The 16227-nt window shown below is 38.8% G+C and overlaps 1 protein-coding gene across 14 annotated transcripts in view; it reads left to right on the forward strand.

Annotated features, from left to right (window-relative positions):
* The first annotated feature begins 5118 nt into the window (after positions 1-5118).
* The window catches only part of mef2aa (myocyte enhancer factor 2aa), a 224971-nt gene continuing 213862 nt past the window's right edge, over positions 5119-16227 (forward strand). For 6 of the 14 annotated variants that reach the window (XM_060853178.1, XM_060853195.1, XM_060853189.1 and 3 more), the window contains exon 1: positions 5551-5662. The gene's annotated coding sequence lies outside the window, so the exon portion shown is untranslated. Of the gene's footprint in view, positions 5172-5306; positions 5326-5550; positions 5663-5710; positions 6009-6122; positions 6261-16227 lie in introns of those variants that run through there. The other 8 variants (XM_060853193.1, XM_060853194.1, XM_060853192.1 and 5 more) reach the window with 5 other exon arrangements.

A 16227-nucleotide genomic window follows, 5' to 3' on the forward strand; every position in this document is an offset into this window, starting at 1 on the left:
CAACCACTTAGAAAGACAAGGTGGAAGCTCCCCTTCAAGTCACACACCATCCTGAATTGGAAATATATCATTGCTCCTCCACTATCACTGAGTCAAATTCCTGCAACTTGCTTCCGAACAGCAGTGTAGGTGTCCCTACACTCCAAGGACTGTAGCAGTTCAAGAAGATAGCTCAACATCTCCTTCTCCAGGGCTATTAGGACAGGCAAAGAATGTTGGTCTAGTCAGCAATGTTTTATACGATGAATAAATAAAAATCAAGTTTTGAGATGCATGCACACAGTTTTATAGGTTTCAGTTTGTCTGTAATTGTTGGTATTATATGAAGCACAGGGTAGAATGCTCCAATTGACAACATCCATTGCTCAGTACACCATTTAAAAAAATAAAAATTATTGTGGGCATCATTGGCTTAGGCAACTTTAATTTCCCCATCCCTAATTGCCCAGAGGACAGTTAAGGGTCAAACACATGCTTGTGGATCTGGAGTCACAAGTCGGCCAGATCATCTCAGGGACAGCAGATTTCCTTCCCTGAGGATGCTAGTGAATCAGATGCTTTTTTTTCTTAACAATTGGCAATGATCATCCTTAAACTTTTAATTACAGTTTTTTTTTACTGGATGCTTTTTGCAGTTCAAATTCCACCAACTACGGGATTCAAACCTAGGTCCTCAGGACATTACTTGGGTCTCTGAATTAATCTAGCAATACTGCCACTAAGTCATTAGCTCCCCATGAGTTTATCCAATAGTTGTTTCTCAGCTAATATAGTTAAATTAGGTCAGCTGCAATATGGAATTAAATGTTAAACTTGTTGCCTCTAATCCATCCACAATGTGAATAACATTTTAATTAGACTATTTTTGCTTTGCAGTGATGAAAACAGATTGAATAGGTTCAATTTACAGAATATAATAGGTCCACCCAAAACATGCCCACACACAAAACAAATTGCAAACATTTAAATCAAACTGTCATGTTTAAGAGGGTTGTAAGATTGTGTTTTGTAACTGTGTCTTTAATTTAAAGGTAGATGAAGAAGTTAATATTTTTTCTCACCGTGTGGAAACAGGCCACACCAACCCGCGACCCACCCCCCTACACCTAACACTACGGGCAATTTAACATGGCCAATTCACCTAACCTGCACATTTTTTGAATTGTGGGAGGAAACCAGAGCAAACCCACACAGACACGGGGAGAATGTGCAAACTCCATACAGAGAGTCACCTGAGGTGGGAATTGAACCTGGGTCTCTGACAGTGTGAGGCAGCAGTGCTAACTGCTGTGCCACTGGCTGCTTTATATATATTGTATTCCATAGTCTTCTTGACCCCTCCTGTCAGACTGACTGTTTTGATTGTTCAAGATTAAGAGATGGTCAGATTGTTTTACAGGGTAAAAGTATGCAAGTCTAAGAAAAGTGTATTGACTCAGTTTGTAAACCGTTTTGTATAGGCTGTTCATTTACTTTCAAGATAAAAGAGTTGGGATCTCAAGGATAATTTTTGAAGAAGTCATAAAGAAGATTGATGAATGCAGAATGGCGGACATTGTCTGTATGGTTTTCAGTAAGGCATTTGACAAGGTTCCACCTGGTAGATTGGTTAGTAATGTTAGATAACATGGAATACAGGGAGAACTAGTCATTTGGATACAAATTAGCTTGAAGGTAAGAGACATAGGGAGGTGGTGTAGGGTTGTTTTTTGGACTGGAGGCTTGTAACCAATGTACACAAAAAATTGGTGGTGGTTATACAGCTTTTGGTCATTTACATAAATTATTTGGATGTGAATATAGGAGGTATGGTTAGTCGTTTTGTAGATTACACCAAAATTTGTGATGTAGTGGACAGTGAAGAAGGTTATCTCAGATCAGATGGGCAAATGGGTCAAGTCGTGGCAGATGGAGTTTAATTTAGATAAATGTCAAGTGCGAAATTTTCGTAGGGCAAATTGGGGCAGGACTTATACACTTAATGGTAAGGTCCTAAGGAGTGTTGCCAGATAAAGAGACCTTGGGGTACAGGTTCATAGTTCCTTGAAAGTAGTGTTGCAGATAGTGAAGACATCTTGATCTGCTTGTGTTTATTGGTCAGTGCATTGACTATAGAAGTTGGGAGGTCATGTTGCAGCTGTACAGGATATTGGTTAGACCACTTTTGGAATACTGTGTTCAATTCTGGTCTCCCTGCTATAGGAAGGATGTGAAAGTTGAAAGGGTTTAGAAAAGATTTACAAGAATGTTGCCAGATTTGGAGGATTTGAGCTACAGGGAGAGGCTGGGGCTATTTTCCTTGGAGCATTGGAAGTGAGGGTGACCTTATTAGAAGTTTATAAAATCATGAGGGGTGTGGATAGGGTGAATAACATGGTCTTTTCCCCGGGGTAGGGGAGTCCAAAACTCAATGGAATAGGTTTAAGGTGAGAGGGGGAAGATTTAAAACAGACCTCAGAGGCAACTGTTTCACACAGAGGGTAATGCGTGTATGGAATGAGCTGCCAGAGGAGGTGGGGAGGCTGGTACAATTACAACATTTAAAAGGCATTTGCATGGGTATATGGCCAAATACTGGCAAATGCAACTAGATTAGGTTAGGATATCTAGTCGGCATGGACGAGTTGGACTGAAGGGTCTGTTTCCATGCTGTACACCTCTATAACTCCATGATAGATGGTGAGCATTTCTTCCTGGATACTAGGCCCATTATCTCCATGGCAACATGAATTACGTTTTTGAGATGGAAAGGGACTAAGATATTCCAGAAACCTCAAAGATGAGGTTTGTCTGCTAGGATCAGGGAGAGGGACAGCAGCTCTTGGCAACAAGATAATGTTGTTCACCATACAGGAATGGATGTGGGAACCTGTGTTAAATATAAATACAAAATTCACGAGGTGTTGGAAGGCTCGCTTGGCATGTTCTACAGGAAGAATCTCTGAATAAATCTCAGTCCTGAAGTTAAAAGTTCACTTCTTTACTCACATTGTCTTGATAAAAGAATTAATGACCATATTCTAATTGTCCCCCAACCATAGTGTCTGACTTCGTTCAACTTCCCTCTGTATATATTCCTAGTAAAAATCTTCTGAATTTACTTAATTGCTAGATTCCCAATTGATGATTCAACTATTCTATTTCCATCTCTGAATTCCAGCAACCCAGTAAAGTGTTTACTCCTTCATTCAGATTATTTCTCCATCCCAGATTTTGCTGGATCGCATCAAGTGAGCTTCATTATCCTCTGTTAGGGTGGTGCATCACTCTGAGATTACATGAAGGGCAAAGATGACCCTCATCTTTTTTACCTTTACCACCATCTTCATAAACCCGTTTCCCCATACAGCAATGAATAGAGAACTCTTGAACTTCTTTTCCATTAAGATTAATATAATTGCTTAGCGCAGGAAGGTGGGGCTAGTTCAATTTGGGGTTATGGTTGGCATTGACTGGTAGGACCAAAGGGGCTGTTTCCGTGTTGTGTGTCTCTATAATCTGTTCAGCTGCCCCCACTTCTTCCCTTTTTGCCTCCAAGCAAATTGTTGCCTGCTGCATACTCAATCCCTAAACTTGACTCCATATCCAATTTATATTTTCAGATGCTCACTCAAAGCCCAACTTGTTTATGAGTTTATAACACTCATCTTCAACTCCCTTGATCCTCAATTCCACTAAATTGGTGACAACACCACCAGCCTATAGGATTCTCCCCACTCCCATCTCTGCCTTCATTTGCATCCAGCCTTCCCATTGCTGGCACTGCCTTTAGCTACCTTGACACCATGTTCTAGAATTCCTCCAAACCTCCTGTCCACCTACTCATCTTCATGAGCCTCCTGAGAGCCTACATCTGATATATTTGCAATTAGTGTCCATTCACCTTCCAATCTGCACTCTACTCTGGCACAAATGCTTTCCCTTTTCATTGGTATTTCTTGCAAATCATTCTGATGAGTGCAAGACAAAAATATATCCCTTTTACAGTAATATTCAAGTTATAAGGTAAAAATGCCGTAGTCTTATCAGTGCTCCCTCATTAGAGAAGAACAACTGTTGGTGGTTTAACCTGTAGATCACCCAGCCTCAGGTGATGGAAAAAAGTTGAGCAAAGTGCTTTATATTAACCTCTACCAAAGTGGAACCAAACCCATGCTGTTGGCATCACTCTGAATCTTGATCTAGCTTAGATCAGAGTGGTGCTGGAAAAGCACAGCAGGTCAGGCAGCATCCCTCCTCTGCCCATCTTGATCCAGTTGTCCAGCCAACTGACCGCCTTCAAGTTATGACGTGGAGGTGTTGGACTGGGGTGAACAAAGCCATAAGTCACATGACACCAGGTGATAAACTAATAGGTTTATTTGAAATCACAAGCTTTTGGAATAAGTTTGAAATAAAGTTGGCCAATGTCTTATTTATTTTAGAAATAACAAAAAGTCCTGCACAGGCAATTGTGTTTTAAATACATCTCTTTAAACTCAATAAAATTAGGGTGGCACCTCACAAACAGATAAAATGGAGTGTTTTTTCAAAAAAATTACACCCAACGGACTCTGGGCTTGTTTGATTCTGAAAGATGTTTTATAGCTTTTGGAGCTAACGCTTGTTTGTAAGAGTTTCCAGAGACAGAGTTGGTTTGATATAACACATCCGGCCTCAGAAAGTGAGGTATTAGCCTGAACCAGACTGCCACTGCGCTGGTGTGTACAACTGAAGCTCTCCTCAGACACTCCGGACAAAGTACATAGTTACACTCTAGATATTTCCAGCAACAGACACATAAATGAATGAGTAAAGCCCATGCTCCCACACCCCACCCTCTTCCTGAGGAACCAGACCCTGCGATGTCCCCTCAACCAAACCTCATCGCCCCCAACGCCCAGCTCAACCAAACACTGCACTTCCTCTTCGCCCATTGGCCCCACCCTGCCAGCCGACCGGTTTACTATTGGTTAGGCGCCCGTCAATCATGGGGGGCGCGGCCAATCAGGAAGAGGGAGCGTTCAGAGAGGGTACCGCCCACACACTCCCTCCCATGACGTCAATAGCAGGTAGGGAGAATTTAGACCCAAACTGGAAACATTCTCGGAGCCCAGAGGGTCAAAAACACCATCATCTCGGGGTGCCGAGACCTTCAGTCCTTTCCTCCACACTGCTTCAATGCAACAGAGGTGTAGTAACCATAAAAGTGCGGATTTGAGGGAGTAATACCCTCCTTTAAAGGAGGTGGCGGATGTGAAATCTCCTTAAGGAGGGGGGCGTTTGACGTCAGACCATTAGCCTGCTGTGTGCTACTCCGCGCAGTGCTGCGGCTCTGGCAAAAAAGTAGGCCCCACTTTTGGTGTTGTTGTTATTAGAGTGGGTGGGGGGGGCGGCGTGTATGTAGTGGGGTTCATCTATCAACAACCTGGGGGGAGGAGGTGGGGTTGGTAATGTGGGAATGGGGATGGCTGGAGGGGTGGATCTAGTATTTTTGGTGGTGGGGGGGAGGAATGTGTGTGTTTGATTCACTCCCCCCCATGTCCTGGGTGGGCGGAAGGATAAAGGAGGATTGCTGCTGTGAGCGAAGGGGCAGGTCTGTCTGTGGGAGACTAAAAATAGCAACATTGTGTCTTTTTGATACAATTATTCATTTCGCGGCTGATACAGTATCCTCTGAGTGGTGAGTAAAAATAGCAACATTTCTGCTTCCCTTAGCCACCCGAATGTATCTGCTTGGCAGGGAAATCTGAGTTTGTTTGAAGTGGATTATTCGCTTTTCCAGCCTCACAGCAAATGACAGAAACAGCAGCAACAGCACCAGAGCTTTCAGGGGGCAGACTGGATATAATAGCAGCGTGAATAATCCTTTACAACCTCTCACTTCACTTTTATTTTATATGTTTGTTTTTTTTAAATAAGGGGATTTTTTTTAAAAAAGCTATATTTGAGTCGTGGCTGTTTCCCGTCCCCTCCTCAAAACCTCTTCATCTTTGGCTTTTATCTCTTGAGGGGATGTTACAGTGGGGGTGAGTGCCTTGATCGCTTAAATTAACCCGGAAATATTCTGGCATGTTTGTTCTTATTCTACCCCCCACTCCTCCTCCCCAACCTTCATCCCATCTTGAAGGATTTTTCTGATTAAGGGTAGGAGAAAGCGAATAGTTGTTGGAAGTGTGCGGCGAACGTACACGATTTTTTTTTATTTTTAAGAAAAGTTTGAAGCTGGATTGTTAGGCCCACAGTCACAAAGGCAGGATTTAGTGAGTTTTTTTTGTGTGGTAAGTTCAGTCAACTTTTTTTTATTGACTGGCTAAACATGTTTATTTTGAGAATGATGTCTGTGTTTTTTTTATTAAAAAAAACCTTGCATGCTTGTTTTATTTTGTGAACTATTTCAAGTGTTGTGTAATTTTGGACCCAGAAAATGTGTTCTTTCACATCCTTAGTCTACAGATGGATCAGTGAATTAGCAGAATAACTTCGTTCTGAGTCGATTAATGGCTGTCATATGTACACTGAAGGGAGCCATGAAAAATGCCCTGTTTGGAAGTATTCATCTAGTTTCCAAAACATTCAGTTGCGTGCGCGGGGTCGAGGGGTCTAGCTGAATGTATTAATAGTGTTAACATTGAAAATGCAGAAATATATTGTTTAGCGTGAGATTGACAGTAGGATGGAAGTCCTAGATTAACCTAATAGTTTGACAGCTCAGCTTAGTCATCAGTGAGTAGAGTAGTTAATTTCAAACTGCTTATAAGCAGTCTTGAATGTGAAGACATTTCGTTTGTTTTGTCAAGCATGTTTCCGCTGGTATATTCAGCACAGTTTGATCCCTTTTGGTATATTTGAAGTATAGAATATATTATAAATTCCAAGTAGCAATTATTTTGCATAAGATTAGATGTAAACAATATTTCAAAAATATTCCTTGCGTGGACCTCATTGTTGTTGAAATAAGTGGGATTCCTGATTTGAAAGTAACTTTTTAACTGCTCTTGGGAAAAAATGGGCAGCTAAAAGACTGTGTTTTCGATTCTTGTTGGATGGTATCATGGCATTACTTGTCCAAATGTGTTACTTGATACATTGCCTGTTTATTTCATTGTCTGTTGTGTAATGCAATATTGTGAACTTAGTGATCAAAAGTTAGTATGATGGCCTTTTAACAGTCAATGATTTCAATTTTTGTTTTCAATTTGTGGTTTGTTTTATGAGATTGGATAAATGTGGTATTATGCTGCAAAAGTTTTGTAATGAAATAGGTTGTAGCTGTCTTTCTATAATATTCTCATGTTTATTAGGCTAGATGCTACTCCTGTCAGTTTTTAATGTACAGATTCTGACCAATAATAAATTGCATTACGTAAAAGGGTCAAACACAACATTTTGATTGTACAATTGTACTCATTATTTTGTACTAAGCTGTATGAAGGTGCAGCATACAAAACTGCAATTCCTGTGATACATTTCAGATTCCAAAATGCAGACAAATTTCTTTTGAGTTCATTAAGTATTCCTGAAAACATGAGAAAAATGGCTTACATGGTATTAGCTAGAATCAGATTAATTTCTCTGTTCGATTTATTATGAAGCAGAATGTTCTATTTGGATGCAAGAAGCAAATAGTGAGTTCAAACCTTGTGCAGATCAATGGAAGGATTGTGTAAAGTTAAGTGTTTGATCAATACTACCTTGCTATAATAATATACATGTGTACCTTGTCCTTCAACACATAATTACGATCTAACAGCTCCCTCACCATGAATCCTAAATACGAGCGTCCCTTGACTTAAAAGTAGCTGGTTAAATTGAGGGATTAAATGTCCAAGAAATTTTTTTGTGATACGTTGGAAACAGTTGCAGAAAATTTACCATTCACTGAAAGCTAATTGTAGAATAGAGCCTATCGGTCATGACTGAATATTATCTAGATTTCATGCAACTTTAGTGTCAGAACGGGGAACTATTGCAGCAAAGCAAATACTTTTGTTTGAATAATATATTAAGGAACCGACTGGGTAATATTTTCATTTATGGACTAGAGTCTTGCACACAAAAGCAAAATTTATAAAAAAAATGTATAATTCTGTATAAACATTTACCTGACATCCCTGATTTATTAATTTTTTTTGTATGGTGTTTACCTTGTGAGCTCTGTCGGGATGTGACAGTTGCTATGCAAATGCAAATAGTTATTTACTCCAAACTGTAGTCAGTTGTGAATGTTTGACACATGTATGCACCGGGGATGGGGTTGGTGGTGGGGAGACAATTGCAAAATGCTTTCTGCTAATTAAAAGTGCTTAAGAAATTAAGTTGTGTTATAAATATAATTAACTCTACTGTTGGAAGGTTGCACAATTTTATTGATGTGATGCTTGGACCATCTGTAAGATTCAATTATTTTAAGTAGAGTAACTATACTCTGGTAGCATAGAATCAATGTAAAGGGTGTATAACGCACTGTAAATCAGCATTTATACTTTGCGAACCACTGATATGCAGATCCTCCTGTAATGTATACACTGGAAATACAATATAATAATGCAACCAGTGTAGGCTTGCAAGTTCATATGTTTGTAACAGGGCATATGGTTTTTTACTGTACAGCTTGGCTGTGGATTTAACTTTTTGCACCTGCATCTGGTGTGTTTGAATCATACATTGTGGTGAAATTTGTAGTTGTTAATTCCTGTCACAATTCGAGGTTCTTATCTACAGCTGAATGATACTGACTTTTAGCTGTGCTTTGTAAATATTACTTTGGTCTATGTTTTCTCATCTGTAGTAATGATAATTCTTGTAGAATAAGTGCAGCTGGAAAACTTTGCTCAGCTTAGGAACATGCTCTGTTGTTCATAGAATTTTCATATGTTTAAGCACTGAATATGAAGATTTTTGTATGTTGTACTTTAAATGTGAGATTTTTTTTGTTTTGATGGTCTAATCAATTGAAGTAGCTATTTTGTACTCCTACTTTGTATTATATCTTAAGCAATATGAAAGTGTCATTTGGGGTTCCAGAGATACGTAGTCTGAAGCTTGCAGCTAGCATGTTCAGTGGGTTTATCGAACAGCAAGGCTGTTAGATTAGATCTTTTGAGATTTCTATGATATTTGATGAGAGGCTAAAGCAATAAGCTTCATAAGAAAGCCTTTGCATCTGAGTGCACACTTGTCTGGCAAGGCACATTTCAAGCCAAGGCTTTGAATACCTGTTATTGTGACAAGATATTATTGAGACAAGTGGGCAGTAAGGTCAAGGATTAAGGGGGAGCAAAGACACAAAGCAATGCTTTTACTTTGTAAAAAAAAATCCTAAACTGCAACTGAAATGGAATGGAGGAAATAGAAAAGGGAAGCAGCAATTGGGACCAGCTACCAAATATTAACCCAAAGATAGAGGTTACAGCAGGCAGTGCAATTAGGATTTTCCTGTTTTTCTTGTCTTAATTTTAAATGCATATAAATTACAATATCATTCTAAGGAATAAGAGTTCATTTTTCCATCAATAATGTTAAGAAAATGTGTGGTAACAATAGCCTTTGTTATCTTTGCAGTATTGACTTTCTGAACAAACGCGTTCTAATTGTCTGTACAACACTCAAATAATACAGATGAAAAATAATATTGAGCAATATGGGATTATAGCTGAGCTCATTTCCTTTTACCCATAGCAATATTTGGATAGTTTAGAAATTACAATTCAATCCAATACGCTCCAATATTTCACCAAAACAGCATTTAATTCCTGTGTAGCATTCTTAAATTCATAACCGCTCAGTTAGTCAGTTACTAGTCACAGTCTGCAATCAATAAGTGTTAATTATAATTTAAGATGCCCTCCAAAGACAGAACTCAAAAGTGAAAGAATAAATAATGTTTAGTGTGCTTTAGGTACCTTTTTAAAAAAAAAATCTGCTTGTGTGGACCCAATACAACACCTCTTGCATGATTACTGTCGTGTGTACTACAAACTAGCAACAGTATTCTAAAGAAATGCTGCAACACTTTGTTGGTACACAATGGAAAACTTGCATTTATATTCCTAAGGGACAAGATGATGTCTCTGCAGCATATTTAACCAGCCAAATTAAATTGATTAGTAATCTATGATTTGGAAATTGGAACTAGTAAGGTCTAGTCTGCTCGGTCTGAAATAATCTTTGCAGTATGAATTATCTTCTGGTTGAATAGTAAAGAACATGCAAGAGCTGCCCTTCTCTACAAACACCATTAAACAGAAAAAGAAAAACCTTTTTAATTTATGTTTTTAAATGTGGGATACCGATTAGAACTTTTTGAGGGCTTGTACCACAGTGGCTGTTTTTAATGCAAAGTCATCAAGGGTATAAGACACTTCACTCCACCTCCCAATTGTTGTTCTTCTCAATCTCGCGCGTGTGTGCTCTCTTTTAATTGATGGACATGCTCATCTTCTGCATTTGTTTTCCCATGCTTGCTGTGTCAATTTGTTTTAATTTGCTGCTCTTCAGATGGACAGTTACTTCAGAATAACATGTACTTTTTAAAACTATCCTGATGCACAGTGATTGATTGAAAATTAAATAGCATGGAAGTGAGTAGTATAGTCAAGATATTTTCGGAGTGGATTACCAGACTTCACTTTTTATTTAATCACAGCCTGGGTGCAGTGACGTGTTACAATTGGCCCTAACACTTTGGTTACGTTTCCCATTTCTGATTATACTCGGATAGCTGTTTAAAACATGTGCAAGTTTAGATTTTGGGTGAAGGTGTAATGGTTTTACATTTGTGTATTTATACCACATGATTACTCATGAGAGCAGAAGTGAAAAGCTTCCTAATCCACCCTATATGAAGTGTGGTTTGATGATGATTATGTGAAATAGGAACAGAAATAGAATGTTTGGCTGCTGAATAGAAGATTGACTAGCTATTGAGGTATAAAAATTGTGCATGTTTGAAGAGCTAGTGCAGGCATGATGGGCTGAATGGCCTCCTTCTGCACTTGGATAATTCTGTGATAAAGAATCAGTCTAGTTAGAAAGAAGAAACATCTATAGTCCCTCTTGTGACCTTAATACGTCCAAAGCGTCTACAGGCAATGCAAGTAAATGAAGTACTATCAAAATGTAATCACTGTTATAGTGTTGGACATGCAGTGTTCCTTTTGTGTGGAGCACAATGAATAGATAATCTGTTTTAATGTTGATTGATGGATACATTTTGGCCTGAAGAAGGGCTCATGCCCGAAACGTCGATTCTTCTGCTCTTTGGATGCTGTTTCACTTTTCCAGCAACACATTTTCAGCTCTGATCTCCAGCATCTGCAGTCCACACTTTCTCCTACTTCTATAACTCCCCTGTTTATCTTTAAAATAATATTATGATATCTGTTGCACCAACATTGGACATGGCCATGATTTAACCCCTCCTCTGAATTCTGGCACATCCAAGAGTGTAGCAGCTCTCGGAATATGTTGTAGTGGCAACCTAAATTACATGCTCATGTCTCTACAGTAGGCACCAAAACAGGTGGTGTAGTGGACAGTGAAGAAAATTACTTTTCAAGTACAATGAAATTTTGATTACTTGGGACAAGGAGTGACAGATGGAGTTTAATTTAGATAAATGTGGGATGTTGCATTTTGGAAAGGCAAACCAGGGCAGGACTTGAGCAATTAATGGTAGGGCCTTGGGGAGTGGTGTTGAACAAAGGAACCTAGGGGTGCAGGTGCATGTTCCTTGAAATTGGAGTCACAGGTATATAGGGTGGTGAAAAAGACATTTGTCAGTCATAACATTGCGTATGTCATGTTGCAGTTGGATATTGGTGAAATTGCATTTAGAATACTATGTACAATTGTGGTTGTTCTTCTACAGGAAAGATGTCAATAAACATCAGAGGCTGCAGCAAAGATTTACAAAAATGTTTTCAGGACTGGAGGGTTTGAGTTATCGGGGGAGGCTGAATAGGACATCATAGTACAGGTCCTTTGGCTTTTGACATTGTGTTTGAGGAACAACGTTTTCACACATAGGATGGTACATGAATAGAATGAGCTGCCAGAGAAAAGCAGAAAAATTACAGCATTTAAAAAGCATGAATAGGAAGGGTTTAGAGGGGTACGGTCTGAATGCTGTCAAATGGGTCTAAGACCGATTGGAATGTCTGGTTAACATAGATGAGTTGGATTGAAGGGTCTGTTTCCATGCTGAATGACTCTGACCTGAGACTCTGTAATGAGACTGCTGCTAATTGAGACAGCAACTGGCCAATGAAGCAATCCTACGAAAATTGAACCATTGCAAAGAATGCTTTCTCAGCAGTGAGTGTTGATTTTAATTTATTTAGTGGCTCAAAGCAGTTACTTTGGCTGACCACCATTGGTTGACAGAGTGATTCAGCATTAATTAACTTGACACACTTGCTACGTAAGATAACAATTGCTAATTTGCTGCCTGAACATGAAATATAATGAATTAAACACAATAATGTGATTTTCCTTAACTTTTTTTCATCCAATAAATTCTGATGCTTCAGTTTTTTTTAAATGGAGCATGTGACATTTCATTATCTCTATACTCCAACCTAAATCAGTATGTTTATTGGATTATTTTGGCACACAAACTTAGATCCCTGCCTTTCTTCCTGTACTGTTTTGAATATTGTGGACTTGAGCCTTATTCCAAGACTTGAGGAAACAACCCAAATTGACATGTCAGTGCAGTGTGTCTATTGGGTTAGAAATTGATTCAAGCCCTACCTGCCTCTTCAATCAATCTGCTTGAAGAGGAGAGGCTTTTCTGGGTATGTTGACCAATATTTCTCCTCTGCTAACCTGACCAAAGCATGTATTATATAAGTTTCTGTTTATGGGATCTTAGTCTTTAAAATTTGGCTGACCATGTTGACTGTATAATTCATTGATTTGTAGAAAATCCCAAACCATTCTATCTGTGTAAATGCAAATTCTTAGTCTTTGACAATCGTCCTGTGTTCAAAGCAAAGTATGAGACTAACCTGGGAAAAATTTTTGCTTAAGCTGCTAGTGTGAAGAGTTTTTCTTAAGCTTTGTCAATTTCAATGGATAACGCTGGGATTGTTGAGGAAATATTGTGGCTGCATCTTTAATGACAGAAACTGTCTTGAATTTCCTTTGAGGATAATGGATAGTTGAAAATGGGTTACAGAGTTATAAGGCACAAATTCTATTGAGTTTCAATTCATTTACATTGTTTTTGAAATTAGTTAAAATTTTTGTTGAACCTTCGGAATATCTTTTAATCACTAATCCTGAAAAGTCTGTTTTGGATATGTCGTATTTTAGTGCTGAATTTCAAACTTCAGTCCACAGCTAGTTCTTCCTGTTACTGCTGCCATTGTGTCTATTAAATTTTACCACATGGGTTTCCATCATTGTGGGGGCAGGGACAAATCCTTTTAAGAAGGAAAGCAAGATTTTGAAGATCTGGCTGACAGACCATGTTCTTGTGTCAGCTGAGAAGAGGAGAGTTTGACTTAAAAATAAAAATGACATCCTCAACAGACATGTTGGGTGAGAATTTACTCTCTCAAAACTTTATTCACTTATGCAGTTTAAAATTGGTCCCATTGCTGTGTATTTTTGAGCCTTCGTGTTTTTAATTTTGTGATCATAATGAATAGTGTTGGAACATTGCGTTCTGATTCAACCTTGCCATTTCAGCTTTATTTTATTTTGGATTGTGCTTATTCGCTTGGCTTATGATAAAACCATGAATGACATTCTGTGATATCTGCAAAGCTCTACTTAGAATGCTTGAAAAAAAATTCATAAACTGTGCTGTCTCAATGTGTAACATAGACTGTTTTTTAAAAGCAATGATGTGTCTTTTTTGAAAGTAATGTAACATGCACTATTTGGGAGTACAGAACTCAGTACAGTATTGTACTGTAAATCAGACTGTCTTGTCTACATTTTAGGATTGCGAGCTACTATCTAGACACTTCATTAGTAATTACCTAAACCTGCCTTCAATACTGGGAGGGGGTGAGGGGAATGCAATGGAACGTTTTTTAATGTGAAGTTCATTTTGACTTCATTTAGCAAGATCAGAGCCAAATAATTTTTCTTTTATGATGTTGCACTCCACAGATCGTAGTTCTATTTCAGTCTTTAATGCTGTCCCTTTTTCTGGCCTCCCCTGTGTTTTCATATGTTTTACATCTTGTTGGGAAAGCTGTTGAAGGCCTAGGCTCCCCTTCATAATACACAGCATAGTTAGGTTCTTTCTAGCCCAGCTGTGCCAGATAATCTTCCATCACGCCACCTGTGGTGAAAATAGGAATTATTTTTACATCCAGGATTTGTATAGTTTTAGGCATTGAACTTCATCTTGCAAATCAGAAGTGTAGCCAGGATCCCTTCTCCTAAAAGATGAATCAACTTCAGTGATCTTGCAAACCAATACTCAATCACCAATCTCTCTTTCCCCTCCCAAGTCTTTTGAACATGTTGCTGGCCATCTTTCCCAGAACTCTGTACTGAATCTTATTAGTCGGGTTTTCTCCCTGTCACAGTTTCAAAATGACTCTTACTGAAGTTACAAATGGTATTCTATTTGACCGTGTTAAAGATTGCCTCTCTGGATCCTTTGAGAGGGCCAACTAAAATCCTCCTGCAACTTTTCTTCATAGTCATCCAGCTGAATGAGCCTTTTTCTCATCTGGTTCCATTCTTTTCAGTTTAATCATAACCACAGAATCACTGTGGAACATAAACTCTGGTGTTCTCAGGAGTCTTTTTTTTCCATTGCCACTATTTAGTTTCTCATCAACATGGGCTCCCTTGGGAACATCCTAAAGCATAGGGTAAATGACCACATAGTGACCCATTACAGCTTCTCAATGTCTCCACTGATGCTAAGTTATCAGACTGCTCATCAGACATTCAATACTAGATGAGCAGAAATTTTCCTCCATTTGAACTGGATATATCTGTATTTTTTTCAAAATTTTATTTGAAATTTCAAAGTCTAATTGAACATTTTGAAAAATCTTGCGGTCAACAATGCTGGCCTTTTTGTTTGAAGACCTCATTATTTAAAGTTCCCATTCCAAGTTCCAAATCCTAGGTACTGACTCCATCCATCTCCTAATAACAGTCTGAGATCTGTGTGTTCCTGACTTTTTTTTTAATCTCTCCATCATTTCAATGCCTCGGACATTAGTTTTGAAATTCATGTCTGAACATCTCGATCTAACTTTCCACATTTTATCTATTCCTTTGACCAAGTTTTTGGTTGTCTGACTGATGAAATCCTTGTTGCTCAGTTTTTGTTTTGTAATGCTTTTGTGAAGTGTCTTGTGATATTTCATTATTTTTAAAGGTTTTATAAAAATATTATTGTAGGATGTGGATGTTACTCAGAAAACATGTTTGACCATGTCCAAATCCTTTTTGCTTCATGATAAATGCAAGCCACTGCTGGCTGTTCTTTATATTTCCACTTTGGAATCCGTATGTGTAGAACCTACTGCTTTAATTTCACATCATTCAAATTAGGCATCAATTTTCAAGTTTAGAGCAGTAGCGTCAGAGTAATACAGCATGGAAACAGACCCTTCAGTCCAACTCATGTGCATGGATCAGATATCTTAATCAGATGTAATTCCATTTGCCAGCATTTTGCCCACAACCATCTAAACTCTTCCAATTTCATATACCCATTCAGGTTCCTTTTTAAACGTTGTGATTGTCTCTGCCTCTGCCAGTTCCTTTTTGACAGCTCATTCCATATACAATGTACTGACCACCTGCTGCATGAAAAAGCTACCCATCAGTCCTTTTTAAACCTTTTCCCCCCCTCATGCTGTATGCCCTTTTTGTTTTGGACTCTTTCCCCCAACCATCACCACCACTGGGAAAAAGACCAGGGCTATTCACCCTATCCATGCCCCCCCGAATTTATAAACTTCTATTAGGTCACCTCTGAGCCTCTGCTCCAGGGAAAACAGACCCAGGGCATTTCAGCCCCTCCCTATATTTCAAACTTTCCAACTCTAGCTGTGTCCTTATAAATCCTTTCTGCACTCTCTCTCAAGTATAATAACATCCTTCCTATGGAAAGGTAAACAGAATTGTACACAGTATTCAAAAAGTGGCCTCCCCAATGTCCTGTACTGCTGCAACATCACCTCCCTATCCTCAATGTTATGATCAGTGGGCCAAACACTACCTTCACTACCTTGTCTACCTGCGATTCCACTTTCAAGG

This window comes from Hemiscyllium ocellatum, chromosome 39, assembly GCF_020745735.1.
Source record: "Hemiscyllium ocellatum isolate sHemOce1 chromosome 39, sHemOce1.pat.X.cur, whole genome shotgun sequence".
In the NCBI taxonomy this organism is placed as follows: Eukaryota; Metazoa; Chordata; class Chondrichthyes; order Orectolobiformes; family Hemiscylliidae; genus Hemiscyllium; species Hemiscyllium ocellatum.